This window comes from Lipotes vexillifer, unplaced genomic scaffold, assembly GCF_000442215.2.
Source record: "Lipotes vexillifer unplaced genomic scaffold, Lipotes_vexillifer_v1.1 scaffold926, whole genome shotgun sequence".
NCBI lineage: Eukaryota > Metazoa > Chordata > Mammalia > Artiodactyla > Lipotidae > Lipotes > Lipotes vexillifer.
The window spans coordinates 2,403,051-2,415,296 of NW_006798085.1; positions in this window are offsets into that span (position 1 = coordinate 2,403,051).

Here is a 12,246-nt window from a genome sequence, read left to right on the forward strand (position 1 = left end):
TAAAAGAAACAGGAAAATTGGCAGATGCTTTGAAGCCTGACACACAGAGGGTCGTGGCCGTGCCTCCACCAGCTGGGGGACTGTGGACAAGCACCCAGGCTCTCTGAGTCTCAACTGCCTCCCCTCTGGGATGAGCGCTGTGATCTCGCATTTCCTTGTCTTTGCTGTAGAGTCAACTTATCTTTTCTTTTGATCCCTCAAGGGAGATCAAGAAGAAAGGTGGAGAAACTGGCATCCTTATCCCCAGACAAAGTCACCAGGATGCAAGCAAGTGCCAGTGTGGCCTTCAGTCTCAACCAGAACTACTTTCTCCTGTCAAATTAAGAGAAAGGGGAGGATGTGGCTGGGACCTCTTTGTGGTCTCAGTTTATCAACATGGAAAATGAGAGCACTTTGAGCAGGTCCGAGCCCCGTGCTTGGAGCTGGGGAGGGGAATGCTCCTGGGCTGGGCAAAGCCATCCTGCCCCCCACGGGGCCTGCTCACCAGGCCACAAGAGCCCCACTGAGAACAAGACCTGCACCCTGCGGGACTGGGAGTGGGAGGGGCGGGTGGGCCTGCAAGATGAGGTGGAGGGAGGAAGCACAGAGCATACTGGAGAGGACCTGCATGGGGAGACCCTCGCTTCTGCCGCAACTTGCCAGCCAGACAGATGCTCTGTCATCTTTGTTGCCACACTCCAGGTCTCTGGCGCTTGGGGCGGTGGCTGTGTAATCTCTGTGGGTCCCCACTCCAGCAGCACAGCAGGACGACAGGGCTCTGTTAGCCCTCCCCAAGCTGGCCTACTGTTGGGAAGCAGCGCCGGCCCCCACCACCTTCCTTTACCTTTTGATGGAGCTTTCAGTTGCTCGAGCAGGGTACAAGACTGTGCCTCACAGTGGCCAGGACTCCAGGCTGTCTAGGCGAGGCACAGCCATTGGGGTACCCAACCCCTACCCAGCAACCCTCCAAATGCCTGTAAGCAGACTAGTGGGGCCTCTGCAGTGATCCTAGGTAAGCTCAGTTCTCCTCTGCCCACTGGATCCTTCCTCTGCTCAGGACAAAGCAGCCCTTCTGTGGAGCTTTCTTCCACCCCCCGACTCTCAGACATCCAGTTGTGCTTTCCCCCAGAGACTGAGAATCTAAGTTCTTAGCCTTCTCTACAGAAAAAATAAATATCCATACAGAGACTGGAAATTCTCAGCCTGTGCATTTCTGCACGTTGAGGGATCTCATTTTCTCCTGCCTTTCCTTAGACGAATTCTAGAACATTAGATCTGGAAGAGATTATTAAATTCAACTCCCCGGCCCTAACCCTCCCAGACACACCCATTTTACAGAAAGACCTACTGAGGCCCCAAAAGGAGAAATGCCCAAACCCAGGTTCGAAGCTAAGTGGTGGTAGAGCTGGACCCAGAATCCAGAGCTCCTAAGTCAGGGCCCTTTCCTCAGCCTGAGTGGCTACACCAGCCCTAGGGCCCCCCTTCTAGCACACTCTTAGCCCCCTTCTGAAGCAGCAGGGGAGTGGGACAAGCCCCAGGGGCTTCTGGCCGAGGAAGTCAGGGACTCTGAGGTTCTGACCCCACCTAACCCATCTCCCATACCCCAAGGGGCTCAGCCTTGCCTAGCGCAGGCCTTCTTCCCCCAGTCCTGCACCCCATGCCTTGGTGGGGAAGTGTAGCAGAAGGAAAAGTGAGTTGCTCTCCACCTCCGGTTTACAGCGGCACTCACACTCGCCCTCTCTCTAGCTCACAGACATCTTGAGGTCTCTCTCCATCTCTCTCTGTCTCAGTCGTTGTCTCACAAATCTTGCTCTTGCCCTCATCTGTTGCTCAGTCTCCCTGTCTCTGTCTCTCACACATGCTGCCAGTCTCTCCCAATTCTCAGTTCCTCTGCCTTGGTACCCTCTGCCTCTCCGTATCTGACACTGTTTCCCTTTCTCCCACTTTCCCGGTCTCTGTCAGCTGGTGGAGGTTTCTCTCTGTGTCTGGATCTCTGGATCACGCACCCTTTTTGTGTGTGTCTCTCTCTCTCCATCCCTCGATGAGTGCCGAGGATGACCATCACCTTGCCCCCTCCCCAGAGTGAGCGAGGGCACCTGGAACAGGTGCAGGTGATGCTTTCAGAGCCCCAGACTCCCGACCCGCCCGGGACCAAGCTGAGCAGTGGCGGGGTGGGGACTGGCAGCAGTAGGCCTGGCTCTGCTTGGGAAACCCCTCGCCCCCATGCCAGGCCCTTCCTGAGTCAAGTCCTGGGAACAACCACCCCAATTAAACCCTAGGGCCAGTTGAGAGGGAGGAATGGGCCTGGCACCCGGTCGGCCCTGGAGGCCTGGGAGTTAGTGCCATCCACTCCCCACTTTACAACCGGCCGAGTACTCTGAGAGCCTCTGAGTTGATCATCACTGGAAACCTCTGGGGGGGGCAGAGCAAGAGATTCTTCTGTCTGCTTCATAGACAAGACCCCTGAGTTCCAAGAAGTCAAAGGACTTGGCCCAGGACATACAGCCCATGACAGATCTAGAGCAAGGGTAAAAACTGCCAAGCAAAGATCAACAGCTCTGGATGTCCCACCCAACTCTGCTCCCGGAACCGTGGGTGTGCTGGGCAAAGGAGTGAGTAGGTGCTCTCTAAGGCAAAGGCTCTGACACTGAAGACCACTTTGAGCAAGGACCCAGGGAAATGCAAAGGCAGACACAAATAAACCAATCTCTGGCGAGAGCTTGACTATTTCTGAAGTACTCTCTCGTTTGCCACCTTCCTAATAACCAAGATAAGTGGTGATTAACCTTATGCCCACTGTCGGCTAAGGAGTAGATGACAGACAGAGGGTCAGAGCCTAGTGTACACCCCCTACTCCAGGGCTCTGTCTGCCATGCCCCTCTTGGCAGCAGGGGGCCCAAGCCCCTACAACTGGGAAGGTTGGTGTTGGCCATGGATGGGGCTACACCAGGGCCAGCTCAGGCTGTACTCACAGGGCAAATCTCGGTCCTCGTCAAGCAGGCAGAGCCCAGTAGGCAAAGGTAGGAGAGCATTCCCAGTCCAAGAACCAGACCCGAAGAATTGATCACTGCATTCTAGCCTGAAATTCTGAACCAAGCCCAAGATGGCCTAGAGCTGGCTGAGGAGCTGCTGTGAGAGAAGGGCATAGGGCTCCTCTCTGAGAGCAATGCCAGGGAGGAGAGGTCCTGGCATGGCCCAGAGAACCCTGGCCTTCCTTCTGGCCCCCATCCTCAAACTCTGGTTTATGATTTATACCTGCTTACTGTCTCTCTCTACCCTCACTATAATGTCAGCTCCATGAGGGCAGGAGTTTTTGCAGTTTGTTCACTGCTCCATCCCCAGTGCCTACAACAGTGGCTGGCACATAGCATGCACTCAATAAATCACTGAGTAATTATTGCGTGAATAAATGAATATTGAGTGAATAAATGAATGAAGGTTATACCCCGTAAGTGGGGAGGGGGAGGATTTCATGGCCTAAAAGATTCGCCCACCTCCTTCTCCTGGGCAGAACGGGAGAGGGCATCCCTTCTGCAGAGTTCAGACTCTGCTTATCCCAGAGCACCTGGCATAGACCCCTGTAACACCCCACTTTCTCCTGAGGACTCCGCCAGGCCTGAGAGGAGAGAAACAAGGGCTTCCCACATGTTCCCACAGAACACAGCCAACAGCACACCCTGTCCTAACTCATAGACCTGTAAGGTGTCTGGCTGCCAGAGCCCATTCCACAGTTGGGGAGACTGAGGCCTGCAGAGAAGAGTAAAGGAGCAGACCAAGGTCACTCCGGGTCGGTGTGGAGATAGGCTTGGAGGCCAGGGCTCCTGACTCTCCCTGCTGGACTCTGGGAGGGATCTGGGAAGGGAAGGGGAAGGCAGGAAGGATGCCCTCAGGACTCCCCATCCTGGGTGCCCACGTCGGACCCACCATCTTTGGCATATTCATCACCCTCTATTTCAGACCCGTATCACCCTTCGCCCTTCCTTAGGAGCTGGCATAGGGGCCAAAGTGGCTGTGAATAGGGACTTCCATTTCTTTCGGGCCCCACTCTTGTCCCAGCCCTAGCCACACATCCCACACACCCCACCTTCCCACTCCCCTCCTCAGATGGAAACTCTATCTCCACTCACACTTGCTCCCTTTATATCTCTCCCCTCAGTTTTATGGGGTGGCTGTGGCAAGAAAGAATTGGGGGGGGGTGCTGTGGCTCAGAGACTGTCCTTTATTAGTTCTCTCTTCCCAGAAAATGAGGGGCTGCAGCTGGCTGGCGATATGGGCGGGGTGAGCTGGACTCTGGCTGCTGGGAAGACTGCACATCTGGGGGTGGGGGCCAGGAAAGGAGTCTGAGATGAATTACCTGTGTGTGCTAGGAGAATCAATTGGGCATGCGGGCACGCTGCCTGCCCTGCTGGAATTAGGGACCAGGGCTGGGGGCGCCAGCTGGGCACGTGGGAGCAGGTGGAGCCCCCAGAGAGGGGGCAGCGGGGCAGGCAGTATCAGAGCCTTGGAGAGAAAGCCCAGCCTCCCTGAAAAAGAAGAAAGAGCTCTTCTCAAACTCAGGGGAAAATCTTGATAAATGGAGCCTGCCATTCTCCATGGCATAACCTTCTAGCCGCACTACCAGAGCCCCATACTACCCACTCCCCTCCCCACCCATCCCAAAGCCACTTCCAGCTGGGCCCTCCCATCTCTGTTCCTCTGCCCAGATGGCATGGGTGCTCTGTGATGCATCCTGGCCCCTTGCCTGACATGCACGTGCACACGCACCCACAGGCACGCACACATGCGTTTTCACTTTCTTTCAAAACATTCCTCCCTCCCTGCCCCACTCCAAGGACATCATTGACAACTCTGCCACTTATTAGCCAAATGTGACCTCAGTTTTCCTCATCTGCAAAATGGAGCAATCCTTCCAAAACAGAATGCTTCGAGCTTTGGAAACCATTAACGGGTAACACCTGGCCCTCAGCTTGTGTCCGTGGCTGGCAGTGAGGTGAAATGGGAAAAATATAGGAATAATAATACCCACCTTGTAACATGGCTGAGAGAACCTATAGTGAACATGTTTGGAAGAGTGAGTCCTTTCGCAAGCTGGGAAATGTGCTTCCAGGAGGTAGGACCCTCTCCCCATGATCCCTTCCTCCCTGCCCTCTACCCAGTGTCCTTGGAGGCCACCACAGGAATACACCCCCTCAGCTCCCAAGGCTCCAGGAGAGCTAGGAGGTGGCTAGGGGTCAGGAAGCCAGGTGGGCCTACCAGGGCCTGGGCCTTGAAGGTGGCTGCCTGCCTAACTGCTGAGGACAGTGGAGATAGCCCCCTCCTTCCCACACCTTCCTGCCCCCACCCCCATCTCTGCAGCCTTGCGTTAGGGTCCCTTGCCCTCCAGGAGACAGCCTCCTCTCTGACATCATCTGCAGTCACTTCCCCTCAGGGCCATCCCCAATTTTCATTTCCTTTCACTAATCCTCACTCACAGTCCCTTTGCACAGCCCAGAACAGCCTCTGTCCCAGAGCTGGCCCCGCTCACCAGATATTTGTTGCAACTCACAAACCTAGGTTTCTCAGCTGGAAGGGCCTTGCAGAGTGCATCATCTCTTGTCCCCTTCCTTTAACGCAAAGACTGGGACAGGACGTGGTGGAGGTGGAGGGAGGAGAGCTGGGACCCCTCCCACCCATTCAGCACCTCTGTGCTAATTAGAAAAGCGCATCCCTTTAGGCAGATGCAGCCTGCACCAGTGCTCACATGGTTGGTAAAGAGAAGGCAGGCTGGCTGTCAGCCCCCACTCACACCCTCGGCCAGACACCCTTGTGCAGTTTGCAACCTGTGCAACCATACATAGTGGCTCTGGGAGATAGCCTGAGCCTTCTAACGCATGCTCAGAAAGCCTGGACCGGGCTCTTTTAGAGACCTTGCTTCAGGAAAAGCCAGGAAGGTTATATTAAGTCCTGGAGCAGTTCAAGAGATGGAAAAGCACCAAAGGGAGGTGATCTGCTCACTCCAAAGGCAGCCACGTCTGAAGCAAATGTGCAGATGGCAAGGGCATCTCTGGGACTCTGGTGGTTCGAGAGGGGAGGCAGGCCCGAGGGCATGCTGGCACAACAGGCTCATAAATAAAGTGCACAATGAAAACCAAAGGGCTAAGGCCTGGAGTTCTGTTTGGAGAACAGGAGTCGAGGGCTGAGGTCCAGGTTCCAGCAGTGCAGTTAGGGCAGAGGATTGATGGAGGAATGGAGAGGTCAGTGCTGCAGATCTGAGGAGAGAGCGAACCTGCAGTCCTGTGTCAGGTCAGATCACTATCAGGGTAGGGGCAGTGGGCGGTGGCCCAGCAGGTCTGCGTGTGAGTGGGGCCCATTTGCCCAGCCCAGCAGTTCCCATTCATCTGCCTCCTTCTAGCCCCAGGATCCCAGGGTTGTAAACAAGCATTAGGACATTAAAACACATTGGTTTAGCACTTTCGCATTCCAGTTCCTCTGTGCCTTGAAGGGAGCAAATGTCTAGCCCCCTCCATCTTTACCCTGGCAGAGCCCTATTCATCTTTCAAGCCTAGTTCAAATGTCACTGCCTCTGTGAAGCCTCCTCTGAGCCCCTGCCCTGAGATCCTCTCAGCTCTCGCAACTTCTTGGACTCCAACTGTCACCACATGGATCTCATTGTACTGTATTCTCTCAGTTTTTTGTCTGTCACCCCCACCAGACTAAGGGCCCCTGAGAGCAGGGCCTCTGTCCAATTTGCCTTTGAGTCCCCAGGGCCTGGCACTGATCCTGGTGCTGGGAGGAGCTTAAGAAATGCATATTGGGAGGATGAATGAAGCAAAATGGATACACGTCACACACAGGTCACTGGTCGCTGGGTCTGGGAAGGACAGTGAACTCAACAACTGGGCCAGGGAGTAAAGATCCGTGACTGTTCTCATTGCAGGCCTCCAGGCCGTGTGTGGATCAGAATGAAAGCATGCAGCAGGGGCAGGGGGATGGGATGGGGCAGGGGCCATGGAGGGTGATTCCTGCTCATCACTGTCCCATCCTCCTGAATGTTCCTCCCTCAGTCTGGCCTCAAGCTCTGGACAAGCTCCAGGAAGCCAAGGCAGAGGATATCCAAGTGACATCTGACCAACCCTTCTGGTGGGCACCATGCCAATGTCCTGTCTTGCTTGGGATGTCAGAACACACCCAGCTGCCCCTTCTTCTCTGGCCATCTGGGAGGGCTCCACCTCTCCCACTACTCAAGTTCCTAGAGTGCCCTGACCGGGGGCTCAATTCCTGCTCTATATGACCCCTCCCACTCCCTTCCCGCCAAGCTGGGATGGGGACAGCACTACCAAGCCAGGCGAACTGAGGCCAGGGGGAGCTGGCCTCTTGGATTCTTGATGCAGCTTTGCCATCAACCTGTCGGGCGACTGTGGTCCAGTGTCTGGCCCCTGCTGACCCAGGATTGTCCCTGCTGGGGTCTGAAGGTCCCCAGGAGGGATAGCGGCTCCTAGGAAGGCCAGTGGAGAATTGACTTTGCTGCAGAAAGATGGCCCTCACCCCCCAGGGGCATCTGGAGGGCTTTTAAGGAAGAGAGCAGGACTGGGCATGGATGGTCCCACGGGCGGGACTTAGGCAAGCGGTGTCCGGCGCCCGCCAGTCCACCCGCCACCCGCCTGCCTGCCCGAGCCTGCACCCGCCTGGCCACAGGCTGAGGAAGCATAATCATGCTGGGCTATTTCAGACCCATTATCTCAGCTCAGCTCCTGCTTCCTGAGCAGGCCCCGAATTAGCCTGGCGCTTTGTTCTCAAGTGCATTTGTCAGATCGCTTGGCCTGTACCTCGGGAAGGAGGGAGAGGAGGGAGGGGAGGGCAGGGGCGGGGAGGGGGCAGAGAGGGAGCCGGAGGAGGAACTCGACGCTAATTAAGTCTCATTTAAAAAAAAGAAGGCAACAATGAGGAATAGGAGAAGAAGAAAGAGAAACGAAGTGGAGGGGGGAGGGAAAGGCTGCTGAGGAAGCAGAACAGCCGCCGGGAGAGACACACACGCAGAAATGCACAGGCACACACACGCTCACAGAAAGACACACAAACACACACAGCTCTCCCTCCTGGCAGCCTGCAACCATCCTCCCCGTGCTCAGCCCTGCCTTGGCCCAACCTGGCCAGGTCAGAGGTAGGCACAGAAACCCGAGCCTCCCTTCTAGTGCCCAGGGTTGCAGGGCTAAGGACCAAGTTCAGCCCAGCTTCCAGTCCTGGCTAGGCAATTCAGGAGCTCTGTGGCCTTGGGCTAATCCCCTCTTGGGATCACATGCGTCACACGAGGTGAATCCTTAGGCCCACTTTGCAAGGCTGGTGGGATGAATCGGGAGCGCTCTGTGCAGAACCTGGGCACAGATGGGCTCCTCTACCACCAGCCTCTGCCTCTGGCCAATGCCCTCCCAGGCTCAGACCCGGCTGAACTATTCCCAGAGCACTGCACAGGACCTGGGGGCCTGGGGGCCTGCTGGCCTGTGCCCCATCACCAGCACAGGCAGCCTTAATGGACTATTGCTTGGGCAACAGACAAAGCTGCCCGGGGCACGGAGCCCCCCCCACCACCGCCTCCCGTGTCTTTACAAAGGTCCCAAATATCCCTAATGAACTAACTCTAGTTCACTCACTTTCTCTCAGAATTCTTGGTCTCTTAGTAACTTAACTCTCCCAAAACAGGAGCCCAGCTCTGTGCCAAGCTCGCCTTTCACACTACTCCAGCCCAGCCTTGGGGGGGATGTTCAGAATGTCTACCCCATTCCTCCTCACTGGCTGACCTCAGCCTTCCCATCTGCAAGACACGTGACCTGCGCTCCCCTGCCCACCCCGGGGGCAGGGGCTGCCATCTCCAGGCAGAAGACTGCTTCACGGGACATTTGCCAGCTCCCAGCAAGTCTTTTGAAGATTTAACTTCGTACAATACTTCCCTTGCTCTGTCTGACTATATCTTATATGTGGAGTCTAAAAAGAAATGATACAAGTTCACTTATTTACAAAACAGAAACAGACTCACAGTCTTAGAGAACGAACTTACGGTTACCAGGGGGCAAGTGTGGGGTGAAGGGATAGTTAGGGAGTTTGGGATTGACATGTACACGCTGCTGTATTTAAAATGGTAATCAACAAGGACCTCCTTTATAACGCACGGAACTCTGCTCAATATTAGTTAACAACCTGAATGGAAAGAGAATTTGAAAAAGAATAGATACACGTATATGTATAACTGAATCACTCTGCTGTACACCTGAAACTAACACAGCACTGTTAATCAACTATATTCCAGTATAAAATAAAAAGTTTAAAAAAGATTTAACTTCAATCTTTGCCTTCGGGGCTGGCATTGACACTCCTCCTGAGTTCGGAGGCATGAATTAGATGCCATTTCAAAAGCTCTCAGAGCCCGAAGCATTCATAAGAACAGCTTAGTGGCAAGAATCTTCATCTGGGAGTCAGATGGTCCTGGATTCAGATCTCTGCTCTGCAAATCACTGGTCATGAGACCTTGAGCAACTTAACTCTCCTTTCTGAGCCTTAGTGTCCTCCTCTGTAAGATGGTGTTAATGACCACAGCTGCCTCGTGGTATGCCTGTGAGTATGACACGAGATCGTGTGTACACAGCATTTAGAAACCGTGCCTGGCACATGCTAGATGCTCAATATATTGGACTACGTTTAAACTGAGATATAATTGACGTATAACATTGCATTCGTTTTAGGTGTACAACATCATGATTTATTTACAGACATGTATATTGTAAAATGACTACCACAATAAGTTTACTTAACATCCATCACCACAGTTACAATTTTTTTCCTTGCGATGAGAACATGTTGGGCTATTATTATCACTCCCCTTGCCTCCATTTCCCCATATCTCCCCCACCCCATCTGGCCTAGCCCAGATCCAAATGCCCTCAGAGCAGCCCAGATGCTCCCGTGCCTGGTGGGGCAGAGGGGGTGGAGGGAGTCCCCGCCCGGGGGGAGCTGGGCCGGGACTGCAGGGGTCCATGTCACCCCCGGGGCTCCTCCCTGTTTTCCGCAGCAGGCCTGGGGGAGCCGGGTTCACAGGGGCTCAGGCTGGCCCAGGCAGTGAGCGCAGGGACTGGGGCTTCAGCACCAGGAGTAGCCGGCTCTAGGAGCAGGAATTTTGTGGCCTGGAGTCTGGTAGCCTGGCTGCCAGTCCCAGATGTGCCAGGGACTCCGTGTGCCCTTGACTGAGTCCCTGCTTCTATAGGAGTGTCAGCTGGCACCCCTTCCCCAGCGGTGAGGCAGCAAGATCTCCAAGGCTGCAGACCTGGAGGTCACTGCTGAGGCCTTGCCCCACTCAGTGCGGTCAGTTGGCAGAGGTCAGCTGGCATGCCCCATTCCCACTGTCCGCCCCTGCCCCCGCACTGCTCCTCTCCCCTCCCTGGCAAAGCCTTTTCTCGAAGGCTCCTCTGCAGCGCGCCCTCCGAGCCTTTCTGCCCGCATTCCTGTGCAAGCCTTCCAGCGGTCCCAGACTGAGCTGGGGGCTCGGATGGGATATGCACTGTGAGCTGAGTTCCCATTGTCCACAAATCGGGACCAGCTGTGAGCAGCCTGAGAGCCCCGGGCTCGTGGCCACCCCCACTCCCACTGCAGTTACAGAAGAAGGGAGTGGAGTGAGCCCACCGCCTGCCGGCCTGCCCAGGGCTCCCCCAACCCCAACACACACAGCATGATCGGCTCCCTAGCCAGGAACAATCAAGCATTATGAATAAAGATGTGCAGCTGGACGGAGAATTCCTCCACACCCACCTGGCCCACCCAGCAACTCCCAGCCTTCCTCCCCCGTCCAGGCCCTTTCCACCTCAGGGGTACCCCACCCTGGCATGCATGCGTGCAGAGGCCAGTTTCTAGGGGCGGAGGACTGCTCCCGCCTGCCACTGTCTTCAGAAGAGCACCCTGGTCCTCTGGAAAGAGGTCGCTTGACCCTGTCATGTCATAACTTGGGTGGCCTTGTGTATAAGGCTTGCTGTGACCTTGGCCATCAGGACTGGTGGGGAAGAAGGAGGCCAGACCCTGGAGAAGCTGGAGCCAGGAACCTGATTCCTGAGCAGAAAGCTTGGTCCAGTGGGGTGTAGACCCTTAACTTTGTCAGACTCAGTATTGGGGCAGGTCCAGTGACAAGAAGCCAGGGGGTGGGTGCGTCTGTTGGTAGCAGAGTCATAGGATTCTAGACACTCTGCACTGACAACAGCATTCTAGCCAGAGTCTGAGCACACTGGAAATAGCATCCAAGGCTTTGGGTGGGGAGGGCGCTTGGGGAAGAGCATCAACCCTGGGAGGAAGAGATGTGCTCCCCTGGACAACAAGTCATAGGGTTTGGACCCATGTATGCCTGGGGGGTGGGGCGGAAAGGAAGCCACGCCGGACACAAATTTGGCCCAGGATCCTGCTGTAGTGTCTGCCTAGCCCCAGGCACTACAGCCTATATAATAAGAGGAATTCCATATCCTTTCCCATCGCACCACTCCTCCCCTACTCCTGCCCCTGTGTCCTGACTCTATCCCAACCTCCATTCCCCACTCCTATCCCAAAAACCCAGTGGGACTGAGGTGGCCCAGGTCAGGATTAGCTTCAGACCTGAGGGCTGGGTCTCTAGGTCAGTGGTCTCAATCCTGGCTGCACAGTTGAATTACCTAGGGAGCTTCAAAAAAATCCCCAAGGGCCAGACTATACCCCAGACCAACTGAGTCGGGATCTCTGGGGGTAGGATCCAGCCATCAATAAGTTTAAAGCCCGCCAGGTGAGTCTAATATGCAGCCAAAGTGGAGACCACTGTTAGAGGCAAGCACCCAGCAGAAGCAGAGCGGTTAAGAACAGGAGCTCAGAAAGTAGAGAGCCTGAGTCAGAGTCCCAACCCTGCCGCTTCCTTGTGTGGCAGATTACCCAACCTCATCAAACCTCAGTCTCCTCATCTGGAAAATCGGACCTCCATGATTGTTGTGAGTATTACACAAGAAAATACACACAAAGATCTTAGCATGGTACACAGGAAATACTCAAACAATGTTGGCTATTATTACTAGCCGAAAGGGCTGATTCCGGCAGAGGCTGACACGTAGGTGGAAAAGTCATTCCCTCTTCATCCAGAGGCTTGTAAACTTGGGTTACAGGTTGACACTGTCAGTGGCGTCCCAGAAGAGTCAGGCAAATTCATCAATGGTGGAGGCATAAAGAATCAGGACTGAGGCGTTAGAAACCATTCACTCATGTTACAAAAATGGAAACCAAGGTGCAGGAAGGGAA